We start from the raw sequence: 22,253 nt of genomic DNA on the forward strand, positions 1-22,253 counted from the left end.
GCCTTATTGACACTTCATCACACTGACTACTCATGTTCATTTTGGAGTAAACTATGACTCCAAGATCCTTTCTGTTCCTGTTGTCCAGTGGGTCCAGGCCAACTCTCAGGATCTCAATATTGTACTGTTAGATGGGAGGGTGTGACAAAATTGCACATATACAAACACACAGATCAATTAGGTGCACACACACACGCACACACACTACCGACTCAGGCACATACACATCCAAACCAGCCTAGGCACATGCATACCTATCACCAATTCAAGCACATACACACACCAAAAATTAGACAGCAATCAGTTGTCAATACCCACACACTCAGTACACATACATGGATCACTAATTTGTATATCACACACACAATGACATGTGTGTGTGTGTGTATGTGTGTATGTATTCACCAGTTCAAATACATATCACCCACCTACACATACACACAGGTGAGTTCCTAACTTGGATGGTATGGTGTGTGTCTGTGTGCGCTTGGAGGGAAGGTTAAGGTGAGAGAGAGAAAGTGTAGGGAGTGAAAGTTGCTGGAACTGGGATTAAAACTGGTAGACTAGAGAGAGCTGGGCTGAGGAATTTAGGCTTGGGGTTACTTAGGGTCAAGTGGCCCCAGGGTTATTTGAGGTCACTGGTGCTAGGGTGGAAGCAAGGGAAAAAGCCCAGTGGCAAGGAGGAGACAGCCAGGAGAGAGGCAGAAGGCTGGGAGATTGGGACTGGAAACTGAGGCTGAAAGCTGGGAGATCAGGGGGCAGATAAGTGGTGGCAAGGAGGAAACAGTCAGGAAACAGACAAAAGTCCAACTCGGGGTTTCAAAATAACAGGTTTATTAAACAGACAACACACCACACAGCCCCATGAAGTTATTGGTTCCTACACACACACACACACACACACACACACACACAAGCACTCACAATGGTAGCAGGAGAAAGAGACTCTTTGGAAAGGTTGGAGTCCAGGTAAGGAAGAGAAACAGAGTCCAGGTCCTTTGCTTGGGGAAGGAAGGTGGGTGATAGCTACCTATCCTGGGCTACGAGTTGATCCTCGATGGCCAGTTGTTGTCTTCTCCAGCAAGCTATGTTGTCCATAGCGGGGTTGTTGGCAAGGCCTCTGTTTGGATAGGTGGTGTTGCATGATGCTGGTCCAGATGGAGAGGACATCCCACTGGATCTGTGTTCACTGCCCCCTTTTATAGGGGCAGACCCTCTAAGACCCTAGTGGCAGGGGTGTGCCCAGGCAAGAGTCAACGCCTGGTGTACTTAGCATGTGAGCTCCTAGGTAAGGGCATGCAGTTTCAGGTGTCTGTAATGGTGGGCTGACTGATTTCTGCAACAGTTTTTGTCTTCCAAATATTGAGCCAAGGAGGGTCATTCAGGAATCAATTTACATTGATTATCATAGGAGGGGTAAGTATGAGTCACACATAGATTCATAGATTGTAGAGTCAGAAGGGACCACAATGGATCATCATGTCCGACCCCTGCCCCTGGCAGGAAAGAGGACTGAGGTCAGATGACCCCAGCCAGGTGACTATCTAGCCTCCAAGCTAGGTGATAGCAACACCTCTCTTGGAAGCCCATTCCAGATCCTGGCCACCCTTACTGTGAAAAATTTCTTCCTAATGTCTAACCTAAATCCCATCTCAACTAGTTTACACCCGTTATTCCTAGTCACTCCCTGGGGTGCCTTAGTAAACAGCGCTTCCCCTATTCCCTGTTGACCTCCCCTAATAAATTTATAGGTGGCCACAAGATCTCCCCTCAGCTGTCTCTTGTGAAGGCTGAAGAGATTCAGCTCTCTCAACCTCCCCCCATAGGGTCTGTCATGAAGGCCACTAATCATGTGAGTGGCCCTCCTCTGCACCCTCTTGAGATTCCCCGCATCCCTCTTGAAGTGCAGCACCCAGATCTGGACACAGTACTCCAACTGCGGCCTGACCAGTGCCGCATAGAGGGGAAGCAACGCCTCCTTTGTTCTATTAGTCATGCACCTGCTAATACACAACAAGGTGCGATTGGTCTTGTTGATGGCCTCGTTACACTGCCGGCTTATGTTCATCTTGGACTCAATTATGACTCCAAGATCCCTCTCTGCCTCCGAGCTGCTGAGAAGGACGCTCCCTAACTTACAGGTGTGCAGGGGATTCCTCCTTCCCAGGTGGGGTACCTTACATTTATCTTTATTAAATTGCATCCTATGTCTCTCTGCCCATTAATCCAACCTGTCCAGGTCAGCCTGAGTCTGCTCCCTGCCCTCTGATGTACTAACTTTGCCCCATAACTTGGTATCATCAGTGAACTTGGAGAGGGTGCTTTCCATGCCCTCATCCAAATCGCTGATGAAGATATTGAATAATATCAGTCTGAGGACCGAACCCTGTGGGACCCCACTGCCCATCTCCCTCCAGGCCGAGAAGGAACCATCCACCACCACTCTCTGGGTGCAGTCCCTAAGCCAGTTGGCCACCCACCTGACCATGTAGGTGTCCACTCCACAGTCCACTAGCTTCCCAATGAGGATAGGGTGCGAAACTGTGTTAAAGGCCTTCCTAAAGTCCAGGAAGATGACATCAACCTCGGCTCCCATGTCTAGGCAGTGCGTGACCTGGTCATAGAAAGCTACAAGGTTTGTCAGGCAGGATCTACCTGTAACAAACCCGTGCTGGTTTCCCCTCAGCATCGTTCCCCTGCTGGGCCTGCACAAATGTGTTCTTTGATTATTTTCTCTAACATTTTCCCAGGAATAGAGGTAAGACTGACTGGTCTAAAGTTACCCAGCTCATCCCTTCTCCCTTTCTTGAAAATGGGCACCATATTGGCCCTTCTCCAGTCCTCGGGGACCTGGCCAGAGCACCACAAGTGCTCGAACAGCTGTGCCAGTGGCTCAGCTATGACACTGGTCAATTCTTTCAGCAGCCATGGATGGAAGTCATCCGGGCCTGCTGACTTGTACCCATCCAGCTCCTCCAGGAGCTCTTTAACTATTTAAGAACCAACCGTAGGCGGACCGGTGCCATGTGGACATCCATCAATGATCAAGGTGGGGGAATTGGCTTGGTTAGTACATAGAAATACTGAAGCGAAGAACTCATTGAAGAGCTCTGCTTTTTTCCCCGCATCAACCACCAACTGTCCTGATTTGTCCTGCAGGGGCCCAATGTTGCTCTGAGCTTTCCCACTATATACCTGAAGAAGGACTTTTTATTGTCCTTGATTGTTGAAGCCAGACTCAGCTCAAGCCCCACCTTGGCCTGTCTAATTGATACCCTGCAATAGCACTCCAGGGAGATATATTCCTCCTTGGTGGCTGCTCCCTGCTTCCATTGCCTATACATCTCTTTCTTTGCCCCCAGACTCTCCTGGAGTTCTCTGTTCAGCCAAGGGGGCTTTTTTGCCCCCTTACCTCCCTTCCTACATAATGGGATAGACTCCTTTTGAGCCCCAAGGATCACTCCCTTGAGATGCCTCCAATCCTCCTGGACCCCCATATGCTCTATGTTCTTGAGTTGTATCCCCCCACTAATTAGATTTCATAGATTTCATAGACATTAGAGCTGGAAGGGACCTCGGAAGATCATCGAGTCCAGCCCCCTGCCCAAAGGGCAGAAAGTCAACTTGGGTCATAGGACTCCAGCAAGATAAGCATCCAGTTTGCTCTTGAAGGTGTTCAATGTAGGCGCTTGAACCACTTCCGGTGACAGGCTGTTCCAGACCTTGGGGGCTCGGACAGTAAAGAAATTCTTCCTTATGTCCAGCCTGAAACGGTCTTGTAGTAGTTTATGACCGTTCGACCTAGTCGTCATCCCTTGGGGCGCTCTGGTGAACAAATATTCCCCCAGATACTGGTGGTCACCCCTGATAAACTTATAGGTGGCCATCAGATCACCCCTGAGCCTGCGCTTTTCCAGGCTAAAGACCACAGGGCTCTCAGCCTATCATCGTAGGGTCTGCTTCCCTGACCTTTGATCATGTGCGTGGCTCTTCTCTGGACTCTCTCAAGCTTCTCCACATCCTTTTTGAATTGTGGAGCCCAAAACTGTATGCAGTACTCCAGCTGCGGCCTCACCAAGGCCGAGTACAAGGGGAGAATGATGTCCCGGGATTTGCTTGAGAAGCATCTATGGATGCAAGCCAGCGTTTTGGTCACTTTAGTAGCTGCAACATTGCACTGCAGGCTCATGTTCATCTTGTGGTCAATGATGAACCCCAAGTCTCTTTCTTCCATAGTGCCGGCGAGTATAGCACTGCCAAGCCTATAAGAACGCTGCGGGTTTTTCTTCCCAAGGTGGCGAACCTTGCATTTATCGGCGTTGAACACCATCAGATTCTCGTCCGCCCACTTGCTGAGCCTGTCCAGGTCAGCTTGGATCACCCGCCTGTCTTCTGGTGTGGATGCTTTGCCCCAAAGTTTGGTGTCATCGGCGAACTTGGCCAGTCCGCTTCTGACTCCAGTGTCTACATAATTAATGAAGATGTTGAACAATATGGGTCCAAGGACAGAGCCTTGGGGGACCCCACTGGTCACAGGACACCATGATGAGTGACTTCCATCAATTACTACCCTCTGGGTCCGACCACGGAGCCAATTTTCCAGCCAGTGGATCATGGTGGACCCAAGGCGACAATTGGCCAGTTTCACCGAGAGGTGATCATGGGATACCAAATCAAAGGCTTTTTTGAAGTCAAGATATATGACATCAATCTCTTCTCCCTTGTCCAGGTGATAGGTCACCTGGTCGTAGAAGGAAATGAGATTGGTCAAGCAAGACCTACCTGCGACAAACCCGTGCTGGCTATCCCTTAAGATGTTGGCGTCAGCCAGTCCATTAAGGATGGCCTCTTTAATAAACTTTTCTAAGATCTTCCCCGGGATAGAAGTCAGGCTGATGGGCCTATAGTTAGCCGGATCCACTTTCCTCCCTTTCTTGAAGATAGGCACCACATTGGCCTTCTTCCAGTCTTTGGGCACTACACCAGAGCGCCAAGAGTTTTCAAAGATCCGTGCTAGAGGCTGGGCTATGATGCTCGCCAGCTCCTTGAGTACCCTGGGGTGTAGATTGTCAGGGCTGGCTGACTTGAAGGTATCCAGCTTCTCAAGATGTTTCTTCATGAGGTCAGCATTAATGGAGGGCAGGGATCACCCTCACCCAGACTTCCCTGACTTGTAGCAGGCATGGGCGTCCCATGGGACTGATGAAAGACTGACGCAAAGTACCTATTTAATAGGTTGGCTTTTTCCTGGGCGTGAGTTGTCAGTTGCCCCATCTGGTTCAGCAGGGGTCCAATGTTGCCCCTGCTCTTCCTCTGGCTCCCCACATATGTGAACAAGGACTTTTTATTGTCCTTGATGGTCGAAGCTAGTTGGAGTTCAGTTGCAGCCTTGGCTTTCCTGGTATGCTCCCTGCAGGACCGGACCAGTGCAGAATAATCCTCCTTGGAGGTGACTCCCATCTTCCATCCTTTGTAGGCCTTTCTTTTTAGCATCAGGAGGTCTGCTGGATCCCTGGAGAGCCAGGGGAGCTGCTGTGCCCTCTTGCTGCCTTTCCTCCGAGACGGAATAGACTTAGCTTGTGCATTGAGGATCTCTCCCTTGAGGAGCAACCACTCTTCTTGAACTCCCCTCTCCCTGGGGTCATGGTCCCTTAGGGCCTCACTGACAAGCCTCCTGAGCTTGTCAAAGTCAGCTTTCCTGAAGTCAAGGACTTCCGTGTTGCTGACTGACTTGCCAGCTTTTCGGTGGATGGTGAAGGTGATCAGCTCATGATCGCTGTCACCCAGCTTCCCATCAATCACTATGTCGCCGAGTAGGTGATCTCCAGTAGCCAGTACCAGGTCGAGCAGCGCTTTGCCTCTCGTTCATGCATAGACTTCTTGAGGCAGGTAGAGGTCATCCATGCATGAGAGGAAGCTTTGCCTAGCCTTCTAAGCTTGCTAAAGTTGGCCCTTCTGAAGTCCAACACCTTAGCCCCACTAGTTACTTTACCCACCCTTCGCTGGATAGTGAACTCAACCAAGTGATGGTCACTATCTCCCAGGCTACCATGAACTCGCATGTTCCCCACAAGATCATCCCCTGTTACTAAGACCAGGTCAAGCAAGGCACTACCCCTGGTGAGACTAGATGCCACCTGGGTTAGGTGAATCCCTGTGCTTGATAATTACATTTGTTGTCCCAGGACTGGAACCATGCATCAGCCACGGTTGACAGCCCCCACACAGTTACAACATAATTACAAAAGGGTATACCCGGAGCAGGGGAAACAAGATGGAGACTTGACAAACAAAATGGAAACTTGGCATGACTTATGCTAACTTAAATATGTAGGCCTAAATCATATAGTATCAGTAAAACAGTAATATTGAACAGTAAAAATCAATATAAACATAATAAAAATACAATATAAAATAACGGGCATCCATAACAGGGCACTTATGTGAAAAGAAGGAGAAAAATAATAAAACAAAAACAACTTGCTACCAAAATAAAATGCTGAAGCTTAACCTATGTCTTAGCTCACTTATACTTATATATAGGGAATAGAGAGGAAGAGAAAAAGTCAGAAATAATTAGGGGAAGGGGAGGGAATGTATTTTTAAATAAAAAAATGAACAACTGCAGGTTTTGCTACACTGCTGTGCTGCTGAGAAGCTCATCCCCTAGCCTGTAAGTGTGTGGGTGGTTCTTTTTGCCCAGGTGCAGCACTTTGCACTTCTTTGTTGAGCTGCATCCTATTTTGTTCTGCCCATTTTTTCAACCTGTTCAGATCCACCTGGATTCATTCCCTACCTTCTGCTGTGTTAACTTTGCCCCATAATTTGGTATCATCTGTGAACTTGGACAGGGTACTCTCTACACCCTTGTCCAAGTCACTGATGAAGACATTGAATAGCACTGGTCCAAGGACCGAGCCTCGCGGGATTCCACTGCCCACATCTTTCAAGGTCAGTATTGACCCATCCACCACCACTCTTTGGGTGTGACCCCCTAAGCCAATTTGGCTGGGGGCTATCAACCATGGCTGATGCATGGTTCCAGTCCTGGGACAACAGATGTAACTATCAAGCACAGGGATTCACCTACAGGGATGGCAATGGTAAGGATGGCATCCATTGTCACCCTAGCAAACTGTCAGGGACTGCCTCTTCCATGAAACTGATGCCTGCTAGAAATGGTCTATACCTGGCCTTCAATCAGCTTGGTGTGACCATTTCAAAAGGCAACATATATAAAGGTAAAAAAATGTTAATGAAGCATATTGGAAAATTGATTAAGCAGTTTTCTGTGTTGAGTGTCTAAAAGGAAAAATATTTCTAGGATTATTTACTATTGCAGAATTCATCCAAAAATATCCAGTATGCTTTAAGTAATTTAGTCTAGACTTGTAACAAATCACCTGTTTGTTGCTATAATATTGAGAGAACAATAGAGCTGAAATGATGGTGAGTGTAAGTCAGAAGTTTGCCATGTGCTGCCAATTGTTGTCCTTGAAGCAGTTTTAAAAAATGAAGTGTTTCAACACCTGGCAGTGTTCATTTATTGGTGCCTTTACCATGCCTGCTAGGGCTGTGTGAAATGGCTGTGTTTCATTTTGGTTTCATATTTGGCATTTCATAGGGACAGTGATTCATTTTGGTGTTTCAGATCACTGTTCCATTTCTATTTGGCTGAATCTGTTTTGAAGTTTCAGCACTGTTTTGGTGTTTGAGCCATAGGCTATAATGGTAAATCACTTGGTCATTTCCTGCCATATTCAGATGAATAAATGCAGAGATAGTAGCCCCTTCTGGGGGCATGAAGCATGCCAAGTTTCAAGGAGATAGGTGCAGGGATTCTCGTGAACCTACACCTCAAAGTATTTAAAGCAAAACTAGTATCACTTGCCAGCAATGGCAGCCTGCTGTCATCCTGCATGCAGATCTGTGGGCCTGTGCCCCTTGGGAAAAGTCCAGCACAACCCCACAGCCCTTCCGGGGGCTGCGTACCCCCAGATCTGCATGTGGGATGACAGCAGGCTGCTTCTGCAGGCTGGGTGCCAGTATCAGTACTGAGTTCTTCTCAGCGCAGGCTGTGCCAGGCAAACTCGGGTGCTGGCACTAGCCCCAGCCAGCAGCGGCAGCCTGCTGTCATCCATGTGCCTCACAGCTGGTGAGTGCAGAGCTTTAAAAAATAAAAAAAAGCCCCACATTCACCAGCTGCATCAGTGGCAATTGAGGCCTCTGGGAGCTCATGGCAGTGGCCCCCCTCCTCTCCCCTGCCCTCCGTGCTGCATGGAGCAGTGGGGGCACCAGGGATCTACCCCCTGTGCCCCAGAACCCAAATGGTCAAGTGCAGCAGACAAACCCTACCTAAAACTCTCCAGGCTGAAAGAGTAGGAAGAATGCCACCTATTATCTTCAAATTGTTCAGGGTCCCAAAGTCACTAGGTAGAAAAGCTGGAAGTCTTTTAATTTTCTGGTTCTTTGAAGAAGGAGGCAGTATTGATGATTGGGAAACAGGAATGAAATGAAACAGGAACCTTATCCCAAACCCTGATCTGGAAAAATGCTTTGACATCATGTTCCAGCTCTTGACTTCCTCCCCTTGTCTTTATACGTGTGCTTAAAAAAACAGATGGATAACATTCTGTCTGATGGAGGCACTCAAAGTCATTCAACCTTAGTAAGTGAGAGATAATTTGAAGGCACTGTAAAGTACTCAAGACACCTGCTTTCTTAATATGGGAACAAGGCAAAATTATAGAATCAAGCAGTAGATATGTGCAAAGGAACAATTGGAACTGAAACATGACTTAGTGATGGCTTCAGGTGAAAAAGGCAAAACTACCCATAAATGAGTACATATGACCTTGCCAGGCCCTGTCTTTGTAATTTTAGTAGGAAGTGGAAGTCTCTGGAATTGCTTGGTGTAGGAAATAATGTTGAAAAAACATTCTGCAGTGGCAATGCATATGTAATGGTCTATAGTTTTGCATGTATAAACATATGGCTATTAATGTTAGGAGCCTCAGTTTTGGGTCCTCTAATCAGAACACCCGTAAGGTGTGTCAAAAAACAAATTTTGAATATAGATTCCAGTACTTCCTGAAAATCATATCACAGGGGGTGTCTCAAACTGTTTACTCAAAATTTAGGCACCACTCACTTTTGTTCTCCATGTTTACCTTATTTGCACCAAAATATTTTAGTCAGTCTGATTACGTGGGATACAAATACAGTGTGAAAAATAATATTTATCTAGGTAACTTGGTATTGTCTGTGAGGGTTTTCCACTGAACTTTTGAGAATAAGTTAGACAAACTTGCTTAGGATGCTTTCAACAGGAGGGATGCTGCCTTCAGTAGTGGGTTGGACTAGAAGACTTCCTGAGCTCCCTTCCAGATCCACTTTTCTCTGATTCTACACTTCTGTGATCTGGGTGTGATAGCATTCTTTATGAAATAAAATGAAGTTTAAAACCCAGATTGAGATTTAAAAGTGTTATGTTTGAGCAGCCTATATAACAAAGTATTTTAGCCATTTTTTTACAGATGCTGACAAAGGAGATAATTCTCTACATTTTCTATTTTCCACTTTTCGTTTCAAATATCTTGTTTACACCAATGCCGTATGAAAAACTGCCTTAGGAGAAAATCAACTACTTCTGTTTAAATCAGCTCTCAGCCCCGGAAGTAAGGGTTTCAAAATAAGTAGTGAATGGCCTTTTTGAAGCATTAATCCTCTGTCAGTCTTGGTTTTGCCTTCCAGTACAAGCATTGAAGTTGTACCCTTCAATGTTTTTCTTGCTTCTTAATAACTTGTTTTTCAATTGCTAGTTTCTTGTATGTAACTTATCAGACCAAAACAATCCTTTGCCATAATACTTTATTTCAAAAGTACTGTTATCTTACAAGACTTTTTGTGTAAATCTGGCAAATCATTGACACCCATAATTAAGGAGTATCTTATCTCTCTAGCATATGTTTCAAAAGATTTACCCATTTTTTGTGTTGCTAATTGGAGAGAGGGAATATCCTGGGTGATACAGTGATGTTTTAAAAATCAAATTTAATTTCTAAAAATTACATACTTCTATGTGTGGTCCAAGTTTTTGCATCATATTATTGTTGATTTAATCACACTGTCTCAGCCTCCATTATTTTTTTTTTTTTATTAAAACCCCCAAAACAAAGAGAAGAATTTACATTATTTGAATGTTACCAAACCTGGCTCATCTTTTCATTTTAACAGACTATCTTGTACCTATCCTCTGTAGTTCTTCATTTTTATATCAGGGGAACATTATCTAGGAGAATTTAAAAGAATAATTCTAATACTATAAAAGCCTTAATCTGTCTGTCCATAACACCTTATTCATGCTCCAATTGGGTGACTGAAACATCCAATCAGAGTGTGAATACAGCGTTGGGGAAGGAGGTGGCAGCACAGCAGAACACCACCATGATGGTGGGGACACAGGGAATGGAGCAGGGTGATGAGACCAGCACAGCTGGCCTCACCACCCCCCCCCCCCCGCCATGCTTGCCCATCTCCCCTGGTGTTGTTGCTGCCTGCAGGGCTGATGTGGCAGGGGTGGGGGGAGGAGTGGGCTCAAGTGCGGGGAAGAAGCCAGCCAGCTGTGGCGGTGACGAGGAAGGGGCAGGGAGCAGTGGACTCAGCCCAACCTGATGTGGCAGTGCTGGAAGGGGGGGGAGGAGTGGGCCTCCAGCCCCCTTCAAGCCAGGGCCCACTTCTCCCCAGCCCCTCCCTCCCATATGTCAGCCCTGAGCCTGCTCTTCCCATTTCCCCACCACCACCACATTGGCCCAGGCTTACGGTTCCCCCCACCCACCACCACAGTGGGCCAGCTTCTCACCGCCCTTGGACCCGGTCCTCCCCACACCCCCACCTCAGGCCTGGGCCTGCTGCTCCCCTCCCCCTTTTACTCTGGAAGGGAGGGGGGGAGTGGGGCCAGACCCCAAGCAGCAGGTGGGAAGGGGAGAGCAGGCCCAGATGGGGGGGAGGCACAGGGCTCCATCCCCACCCACTCCCATCCCCCATCATTCTTAATGGGAAATTGTCTAGTTTCAATATAAAAGATCAGAGTATTGCCTCTGAAGTGAACCTGGAAACGCAACCATGAGACTCACCTGCTCTCACTCACTCCCATTCAGCCCATATCCTTCACCTTCGGTAAACCTTCACAGTCGAGGATAATTGTCTTCTATGATTTTTATCTGTGGGTGCAAAGATGGCTGACAAGGCCAGTCCAGGAGGCTAACAACAGACTGTTGCAACTCAGGCATCTGCTTCTATGCAGGATGGGTAGCTCTGGATTCTTGATTCGGTCAATGACACTGTTTCTGCCACTCCCGCTTTTCCATGCAAAAAGCCCCCAAAATGGGCACATGACTTACCACAACCCTGAGCTCATGCCAAGATCCTCACATTAGTTTTTAGCTTAAATGCATGCTGTTTCTATTATTTTTCTGTATCCAATAAATAAATAATATACCAATCTGGACTTTACTACCTTCTACTTGCCTTGAATAAACTAGGACAGGATTTGGACTGGAAAGCATTATAAGAGTTAGGGATCACTGTTCTGGTGCCATTTCTTAGCAAGGAATAAAAAACATGTTCATGGCTATTACAGACCTGATGACATTGGTTCAAGGGTTACACAGTGAGTGTGTGCTCCCTGATTTCTCTGGAACACCTCATTTGTCACTTGGAAGATAATAGTCTAAACAAAGATATTTTTTTTTCTCTCTCCCTTTTCAAGTGCAGTCCTAAGGGAAAGTAGACTAACAGCAGAAGTCCAAAACCCTGTGTAAGGTCACACCCATTGGATATGGATTGCAAGCTGTGATGTATTCGTTTATGGCATCTCCATGCACAGAGTACGTCATTCTAGCATATGTGTCAGGGAAAGACAATATGCTGGTGGAGGGTTGATTTGGAAAGTTTACTTACTCATGGGATATTCAATTTAAAATGTTATTTCCAGAATGTAAACAAGTGAAAGGAAGTCCTGGAACTGAATTTGATTCTCTGGAATCCACTTGTATAAAATTAAAGGTTCTATTGAACTATGTCAAGAAAATGTGCAAACCTTGAGTAACACTTGTGATGAGTTATAAGCTAAGTTTTAGTGTTGAAGTCTTAACTAGGACTTGAAACAAAAAAACAGAACTTTCTTTCTCCATACCTCTGTTTTAGTCTCCTTTTCTTTAAAAGGTTATGTCTCCACTTAGCTTTGTGAATAATTCCATTGATGTCCATCAACCAGGCAAAATAATTAACCATAAGTCTTCACAAGACTAAGACTTCTGCTTCATTTGTTCATGCTTGGTACATTTATTCCACTCCTTACTCTGGTTACAGCCTAAATTTCCAGTTTCTGATACAGTGTTTACCTCTTGAATTAAGAATACTCATGCATAAGCAGTGTATGTACTTCATTCAGGCCCTCTGCATAGAAGATCATTTTTCCCTAAATTATTTTCATAATGAAAGCTTGAAGGTATGCAAGGGAAGAGTATGTTTAAAATTGTTTAGAAATCAGCACTGCCTGGATGTGGTATATCCGGAATATCTTAATTCTATGTTTTTTAAAACTAATTTAGTTTCAAACCAGTGCCTATGTGTTGCAAAGAGATGGGAGCCAGAGGGTTCAACATCAGGAGCATATAGACTTGATGAGTATAGTAACACCTGCAAGGCATGGGACACATGTAGGAAATGTTGGAGCACATATGCACCATCCAGTATAGCTGGGCACATGAAGGGCAGCCTCCCACTTAATGAACAACTTAATTATTTACCAACAAGGCATGGCAGATGAGATTGGTGGGCAGGTTGCCCAAGACAGGTGGGTGGGCTGACACAGAAGTCGGCCTCAGGACAGCCCCCTGTCACATACTTCCTTGGTGAACTAGAACAGCAATAGCAACTCCTTTGTCACTTTTTCCCAACAATAAAGGTGTCTACTAGTGTAGAGGGCATTCCTTGCTGGCTCAGATTTCTCCACAGTATCTCTGTTCTTCATCAAATAAATCTCTGGTTGCTAGGAGGACAGCTTGGAACCATGGAAAGCCAAACTATAATAAAGAGCAAACCCAAAGGTGATAGAACCCAAAGTATCTCTCCGGAGTTTTGTTGAGTGTAGCTCAGGCACACCTCAGGGATCTACATTCAGGTTTTGACATAGTAAGTTCTTTCATCTTAAAGTTATGCATATGAAAAATTAAATCAGCGGTCACATACCATGCATTTCCTTTCAAATTCTGTGATGTAAGCCAAATTGTGTCTATATCAAATTCTGTTTTCTGATATGTTCACCAAATCCCCATGTATTTTAGCAACAGTTGTAGCTTCATATTGGGAGATTACTTAAGATATGTGCTTGAAATATTTTTGAACCTATAAATATGCATTCCATAATGAGCGTAGTCGTAATCATAAAATAGTATCCCATATGGAGGGATCTTTTGTTTCTATTAGGTATATATAACATCATTCTAATGAGATAAAGTATTTGTTTTACAAGTGTGTATTGCAAGTGTGTTACAAATGAATTGCTTATGATAGACCTCTATGGATGTTGGAACATGACTGGGTTTGCCTTTTAAGAGGATTAGCTTTTTAACGTCTTGTCTTGTATTGCAAGATGATTACATTTGTTCATAGTCAGACCTGCTCTTGCAAGAGATAATTAGGTTTCATGAACTTAGAGGTTAAAGATCTAACCAGAGACCTACAGTAACACACTCCAAAGCAATTTTAGTCTGAAATGCAACCACTTTTTATACAGATCTTTAGTATTTATGTTAGTTTCTGAATTTCTTCAGACTGCTACCCCAAATACTTTATAGCCTTTTATAGTGGTAAATCTTTCTTCCTAAATTTATTACCATATTTATAAAGTCCATAATCATTTTACTGCCAGTAACAAAAAATTAATATAAGGTAATCTATGCTTGCTAGGTTTTCATTTTCTTGTCTCTAAGGACGTGGAGAAATGCACACTAAAATTGTACATTATGGCCTCACAAACTGTTTGAAGACAAATATGAAGCACAGGAAAGATATAAGGATATGGAGCTAAGTCTTCAAGTGTTATAAATTAATGGTGCTTTAATATCCTGACCAATTTTCCTTTCTTAGGCCACAAATAAATAACTTCTAATACTATGCAATGTATTTATTTGTTTGCATTAAGTTAACCTATAGACAGCAGCTTTGTACCTAGAAAAAGGTATTCTAATCAGATTCTGCTTATGGCATACAGTAACTTCTATAAAGAAAAGCATTACACCTAAAGATATACATTTTCTCCCAGATTTAGCAACATATGAAGTCAGGTAAATAAAGCTAGTAGAACTATTTGTAATTGTGCTGTGAAGTGACCAACAGCATATCCCATAATTCTGTATTGAATCTATTTAAAACTGATATATTATCACCTCTTATTATTGCAGTGGTGCCTAAAGGATGCAACTGAGATTTTAGGCCCATTGTGCTAATGCTAATACCAGGACATCTTTTAGTGATAGCTTATTTTAACAGATTTTAAAAGGAGTTATGATCTTGGTCACAATAACAAACACCAAAAGTGGCTGACATACTTAAAATATGATCTTGATATATTTTTGTAATAATTCGGCATAATTAACACATGCAATTAATGCGTTAATTGGTGTTCACATTAAGTTATTTAATGCAGTAATGGCACATGTGGTTTTGGAGCCTGCACCCAGGCTTCACTCCTCTGCCATCACCACCACCTCCAGGCCACCCAGCAGGGCAGTAGTGGCAGCACAGAAGACCACAGGGCAGCCAAGGCATGTGCTCTGGGCTGTTGCAGCAGGGTGGGGAGGGGTGCGCACACACAGACAAGCAGCAGCATCCTGGACACGGCCAGGAATGCAGCCTGGCAGCATGTAGAGCACCACCCAGTAGGTAAGTCTATTGGAAAGAAGGAACATGGCGGGGGGGGGTGCAGATTGAAGGCCCCATGGTGAGGGAGAGAGTGGGGTAGGGGCAGGGGCAAGGGCTGGGGTAAATGGGGTCCTGAGCCCACAGCCTACAGCCCACCTCCACCCCATGCATAAATGTGGGAGGCACGTGCCCTGTCTCATGCCTGCCCTGAGGGGGGCACACAGCAGCAAGAGCTGCCCCCCACCTGTGACTGGACAAGCCATCTGTGGCTCCATCCCTGCAGCTGGTGTGTGTGTGCGCTGTTCCTAGATGGACAAAATAGTAAAGAAGCCACTTTTCAGACCTGGGCCTATGAACTTCACTTCATCAGCCTCCTAGGTGCGGAAACTCCTGGACTCAATATAGACATTGGATTTATGACACACTACAACCAGCCAGACATCTGACTCCCCAGGTACCTCTCCACTTTTACCTGCTACATCCCCCTTCCTCCTGCCCCCCACCCCAGCCTGTCTCTCTCACCCCCGATGCCTCCATTTCCATTTTCACTGACTGGATTTCTTACCTGCATTGCATGCCAGCCTCTGGCTTCTTTACTATTCCATCCAAGAATAGCACACACACATACACACACCAATTGCAGGTGTTTCCTCAGCCTGCCAAAGGGTTTTTCAGTCTGAAAGCTGGCATCCCGGGCAGCTAAACTGAGCTCACCTGGAGCTTCACAATTCCCCTGTAACCAGCAAGCCTCAGGCCTGTCAAAGACATGATGGGTCTTGGCTTTCCCCAGTCAGGACTGTGTGCATGCATGTGGTGGCTGGAGGTTATGGTGCCTCCTACCCACCTTTCACCAGGGGGATCCTTCGTCTTGGCATTTCCTGGGGCTGCTGTGTTGCCAGCAGTCCTACCAGACCTCCCAACATTGGCAGAGTGCAGTTTTAGTGGTCATGCCCAGGACCTGGGGCCTTCTCCATCCCCATAGCCCCAGCCCATACCTTCAAGTTCATCCTGGCATGGGAGCTCAGCAGGGACATGTTCTTCCCTTGCTGGCTGGTGATGCAGTAAGTGCCACCCCCAGCTCAGAGGGTGGGACACTAACTGGTTTAAAACATTAACATAGAAATAGGTACACATGAAGTGAGGAGGGTGGCACTCACTCCATCTACAGGTGGAGCTTGGGGAACCCCAGCAGTGGGAGGATCACCTTAAGGGACACCAGCTGCTCCACTAAGCCAGGATCCAAGGAGGTGTGGTGGGGTGTCACTACACCCTCTCACTTGGAACACTGGTTGGTGGACAGGACAGGTGTTCCCAGGCAACTGTGGCCAGATCCTGCCACATCTCTCTGTGGGTTGCCCAATAGGCCAAGCGGACATAGTCCAGTAACTCCACATCCTTGGTGAGATAGGTAGCCACCAAAGCCTTGGCTGGAGTCTGGTGCATCTGGATACCAACATTGAAGCCATGCCCTTGGCTCACATTGCCAGTGGCTGGTGTGGGGGAGACTGGCTGGTGCTGGGAGTGCTGGCATGGGAAAGTGGATCACCCTCTTCCACATCCCCTCATCTCTGCCCTTCTGCCTCCCTGACTGTTGACCAGAACCTGCATCCAGTGATTGAGGGTTTTGGTGCTGCCAGTGCACATGCTCCCCTTCACCCTAGAGTCACACATGCCCACCAACATATGAACCATACTGAACCACAAGGGATCCAGCCATTTCCTGATGCCCTCCTTCAGCCACCTCACCAGTGCCTGCACCTCTGGTGACAGTGCCTTGTCCCAGCCAGGAACATTGAACCCCTGGAATGTCTCCATTTGGTTCTCAAGTTCCCTCACTATGGGGATCACCTGGCCAAGTAGGGCATCTCCAGTGCTCAGAGGTCTCAGTGGCATCAAGGAAGGGCTTGAGGACCACCAAGATCTGGGAGATGGTATACTACTCAGTTCTGTTAAGGGGGCTGCTGATCCCAATCTCCCTGAGCAAGGCCATCTCATGGATGGCCTTCAGTTGCTCCACCAGCCTTTCCAGCATCAGGTACGTGGAGTTCCACTGAGTCTCCACATCCTGCATGATTTTGTGCTGTGGGATGCCTAGCTTTTCCTGTTTCTCTCACAGCATCTTGCCCCACTTGATGCTCTGATGGAAGTAGCCCACCACCTTCCTGCATTTTGAACTCAGCAGGGTGGTAGTGATGGTGCCATCACTGGCAGCCCTTTCCCCCTCCAAGGCATCCTTGACTATGAGGTTTAGCTTGTGTGCCACACAGCACAAAGTTGGCATCATGGATAGCGTTGACCAGATTGGCCCCATTGTCAATGACTGTGAACCTGCGGGTGAGTTCACCCTGCCCAATGAGCCACCCTTGCACCATGCAGTTCATGGTCACCATGATCTTCCTTGCTGTGTGGAACTCATCCATCACCTTGGCTTGTAGGAGAGCCCACCAATGGCCTGACTGATCGCACCAGTGCCCTGTGAGGGGGAGGTAGGTGTGCTCTCCACCCCAGCTGCTCCACATGTCAAAGGTGAAGTGCGAAGCTACCTGTGGCACTGCCGTGCACTGCTTCTCCCTCAAGTACTCCCTGCATGCTTCATACAGGAAGGGCACTACCTTCCTGCTAAAGGTGGTGCATGCAGGGACTTAGTAGGATGGGGCCATGAGTGTCATGAGCCACCTGAACGCTTGCCACTCACCTAAGGAGAAGTGCTCACCCTCCAGAAAGATTATCTCCCCAATGCTCTAGGTGACCTCACTCACCCTTGCAATGCACCCCGCCCCTTTGCCTGAACCTTTCCCCCACCTGTCCAGGGAGGCCTGCCTCTGCTTTGGGGGGACAGGGGCTTTGGAGTGAGAAGTGGACTTCCCTTTGGGCACACTCCCACTAGTACCAGGCTAAGGAGGAAGAAGGGCAAGGGGATGCTGCCTCTTGAGACGCAGCAGTATTGCTGCAGTGGTAAACTGTTTCACCTCCTTGCTCCAGCTGATCTGCTTTCAGCAGTATTGGCAGATAGCATACGTGGGGTTATCTGCCAACTCACAATGATCCCACACTACACTACTCCCCTGCTTCTGGGTGGTGACCTTGCCTTATCCCCCTCCTCAGCAGGCAGAGGCACACCAACAGAAGGAGCTGACTCAGATGAGCCACTTGCCTCCACAACCTCCTCTGAGGTGCCTTCCTGAGAAGGAGACCTGGGTCTAGGGGAACTTTGAGTGGTGTGGAGCACAAACTCAGATTTCCCCTAGGGCCACAGAATTTCTTTAGCCAGGGTGCTCAGGTCCCCTGCTTCTAGCTCCAGCTCCTCCCCTGGAAATGGGAGGCTGCAGACAGAGGCTTATATACTGTTTCTATGTCCCTCCCCCAGAGCACTGTCATTAGAAGTGGACTCTGGGAAAGATCACAGTCACTGGCCAGCTAGAGATGTCAGTCTTTCCCCACCCTGCTCCCCATCCCTCTTCTCAGTTTCTGTTCCCATGAAACACTGCATTCCAAATCTCTGAATCTCTGAATCTTTTCCAAATCTTTTCTGAAACAATTTGGAGGATCCAAATTATTTTGGATGGGTTTTTTTTTCTTCTTCCAATTTGATTTGGATTCAGTGATTCGGCCTCCAAATTGGGCTGAATCTTCTCCAAATCAAATAGCAGATTGAAGCTTTGCACACTCCTAATACAAACTACCTGCATAATTTTACATAATTTAAATTTTTCTGTGCATCATTTTGAGTTTGTAGATGTGTGATTAAAATTGCAATTAACTGCTATTAATTTTTTTAATTATGCAACTAACACAATCATTTTTTTTTAATCATTTGACTGCCCTAGAATAAACCCTTATTTGTAATAAGAAATGGATGAGTCAGTCTGGACACAATGTGCTTTTTGAATTTGTGCCTGAATTTGAGATGGAGCTACACCTGAATTGTGTGGTATACTACAAGTGCTTACAAGACTCCATGGGTGGAGGGAAGCCATTTCAGTTAGAGCGGTTCCTAGTTCAGTGAGCTTTAGTTAAAGCACTCTAGTGGCCATTTTTAAACCCATAGGGGCTTATACACAGGGGGCTGTGGCAACGCTAGAGCATTCTAGCTAGAACATGTCGGAACACATGTATAGGCATGCCATTGTACTAGGCAGTGTATATACACACAGTGAAAGCCTATACAAGAAACATAAGATGTGGAAGAAAAGAGGTTTCTGTCTTACAACTGGGTACACAAATAGATGAAAAAACTGGTGCAAAATCACAAGACAAGACCAGGAGTCCCAGTTCTTAGGTTAACCTATTTAATTCTTTCTAACTTTAATTTTCTTTTATACTTAACATTTTGAAACAAAATAGAATCGTGGGTTGTCTTGGATACAAAAATGCCAAAAGGAATGGTTTGACATTTTTCCAGACTAATCTGAAGCAAGACTAAAGCCCTTGACTTCAGAAGGGCCAACTTCAATGAGCTTCGAAGATTAGTGAGGGAGGCACTGAGGGCCCAGAATGTAGAGGAGATGGGAGTCCACGAGGAATGGTCGTACCTTAAGGGGGCGATCCTCCAGGCCCAAAGAGTAACAGTCCCTGAAAGAAGTAAGGGGGGTAAGAGTGCTCAGAAACCCCCATGTCTCAGTAAGGGCATTCAGGAATGCCTGAGGACCAAAAGGGTGGCGTACAACCAGTGGAAGGGGGTGCTATCACCAAGGAGGAGTACTCCTCAGCCCGTGAGTGTAGGAGAGCTATTAGGAAGGCCAAGGCAGAGATGGAACACAGGCTAGCATCCAGAATTAAGGACAACAAAAATTCCTTTTTCAAGTACATTGGGAGCAAGAAGAGGGCACCAGACAATGTAGGGCCCCTGCAAGATTCAAATGGTAACCTTGTGGCTACGCCAGATGAGAAAGCCGAGATTTTTAACAGTTTCTTTACCTCTGTTTTCTTGAACATGGACCAGAACATCCTTTCTACCAGAGGTAGGGACAATCTCGGGGATAGCTCTGTCAGGCCTTAGGTCAGTGAAGATGTTGTTAGGGATCTTCTGGAAGGGCTGGACATATTTAAATCTGCAGGTCCAGATGCCCTCCACCCAAGAGTGTTGAGGGAGCTGGCAGGGGTTATCGCAGAGCCCTTGGCTCACCTGTATGAGCATTTGTAGTCTGGCCAGGTGCTGGGGGATTGGAAACTAGCTAATGTGGTCCCCATTTTTAAGAAAGGGAGGAAGGAGGACCCAAGTAACTATAGGCCCATAAGCCTCACCTCGGTCCTTGGGAAGATCTTGGAGAAAATCATCAAGGAGCACATCTGGGGGGGGGGGGGACAGCAAGGAAGATCATGCTCAGGGGCAATCGGCATGGGTTCACCAAAGGCAGGTCCTGCCCGACCAACCTGATTGCCTTTTATGACCAGGTAACTAAATCCTGAGATGATGTTGTCACCATGGACGTAGTCTTTCTAGAGTTTAAGAAGGCCTTTGACACTGTCTCTCACCCCATTCTCATTAATAAATTAAGCAACTGTGGCATTGATGCCTACACAGTTGGATGGGTAAAAAACTGGCTGATGGGGAGCACCCAGAGAGTAGTGGTGGATGGGTTGTACTCAACCTGGCATGAAGTGAGCAGCGGGGTTCCCCAGGGCTCAGTCCTCGGGCCCGCACTGTTTAACATCTTCATCAGCGACTTGGACGAGAGGGTTGAAAGCACATTGTCCAAGTCTGGTGATGACATCAAGATGTGGGGTGAGGTGGGCACACTTGAAGGGAAAAAGAGGCTGCAACTAGATTTAGACAGACTTCAAAAGTGGGCAGATGAGAATAGGATGGGGTTCAACGTAGATAAATGCAGGGTGCTGCACCTTGGGAGAAGGAATCCACAGCATACATACAGGCTGGGGAGTTCCCTTCTTGAAAGCACAGGGGTGGAAAGGGATCTTGGAGTCATTATTGACTCCAAGATGAACATGAGCCGCCAATGCCAGACCGCAGCCAGCAAGGTCAGCCATACCTTGTCATGCATCTCAAGCTGGTCAAAGATACATCTCAAGCCGGTCCAGAGAGGTGATACTCCCCATCTATGCGACATTGGTCAGGCCGCAATTGGAGTACTGTGTCCGGTACTGGGCGCCGCACTTTAAAAAGGATGTGTCCAGCCTGGAGAGAGTTCAGAGGAGGGCTACCCATTTGGTGAGAGGGAAGCAGGACAGGCCCTGTGAGGAGAGACTGAGGGACCTGAACCTGTTCAGCCTCAGCAAGAAGAGGCTGAGGGGGGACCTGGTGGCTGCCTACAAACTCATCAGGGGAGATCATCAGCAAATAGGAAGAGCCCTATTGTCCCCAGCACCACCTCAGGTGATGAGGAACAGTGGTCATAAGCTGATGGAGAGAATAGGTTTAGGTTAGAGATCGGGAGGCAATATTTTACAGTTAGGATGGCCAGAATCTGGAACCAACTTCCTAGAGAAGTGGTCTTCGCCCCTACCTTGGGTAAATTCAAAAAGAGGTTAGATGTTCACCTGTCTGGGGTCTTGTGAACGCAGCATTCATTCCTGCCTATGGCAGGGGGTCAGGCTAGATGATCTGTTCAGGTCCCTCCTGACCCTAGCTACTATGAAACAGAAGGTGATAAGATTCTGGTGATAAACCCATTCTGGTGTGACTTTCAGGTAGCCATCTCTACCAAAGAAGTTTGAATAAGTATCCAAATGATTGTTGCAGTGCAGTAACTAGGGTGGGGTGACTAGGCCAGTGGGGAGTGGAGAAGGAATTGTGCACAGCTGCACAATTGGGACAGCACCATGGTAACAACCAGAATTCACTGCTGCCCCTGTGTCACCACTACTGCACCAGATGCATAGCTACATTGTTACTCCTCTGGATTTTTTAGTCTGTGAGTTAAATTATCCAGCTTCAGAAGTTCCTCTGTCATTATCATTTATTCAAACAACTAAGTTTGTTTTATAAACATCATCTAAGAAGGTAAGAGAAAACCCTGAACAAACATGATGTATAATGGAAATGCTGACAGAAGTTTATGGTGAGATGAACTTCACCACAACTGAAAGAGTATATTGGAGGCTGGCAGCAGAAGTAGATCATTCATTTAGCTGTTAATTTGCATACAGGTGGGCTGAACTTGTTCAGTCATGTGCAAACTTATCCCCATGAGATTGCCATTTTATTTTGCTATGTTATCTCAGCTGTGAATGCATTTGCCAGTATGTGACGTCTTTCCTCTCTCCTTTGTGAACACCACTTTACATTTTCAGCTGAGAGATGAAATATTCACTTATGGGTTAATGTTTGTTTGTTTGTTTTTCTTGCTGTTTACAATCTGGACATG

This window comes from Alligator mississippiensis, chromosome 3 (genome assembly GCF_030867095.1).
Source record: "Alligator mississippiensis isolate rAllMis1 chromosome 3, rAllMis1, whole genome shotgun sequence".
NCBI classification, from domain to species: Eukaryota; Metazoa; Chordata; order Crocodylia; family Alligatoridae; genus Alligator; species Alligator mississippiensis.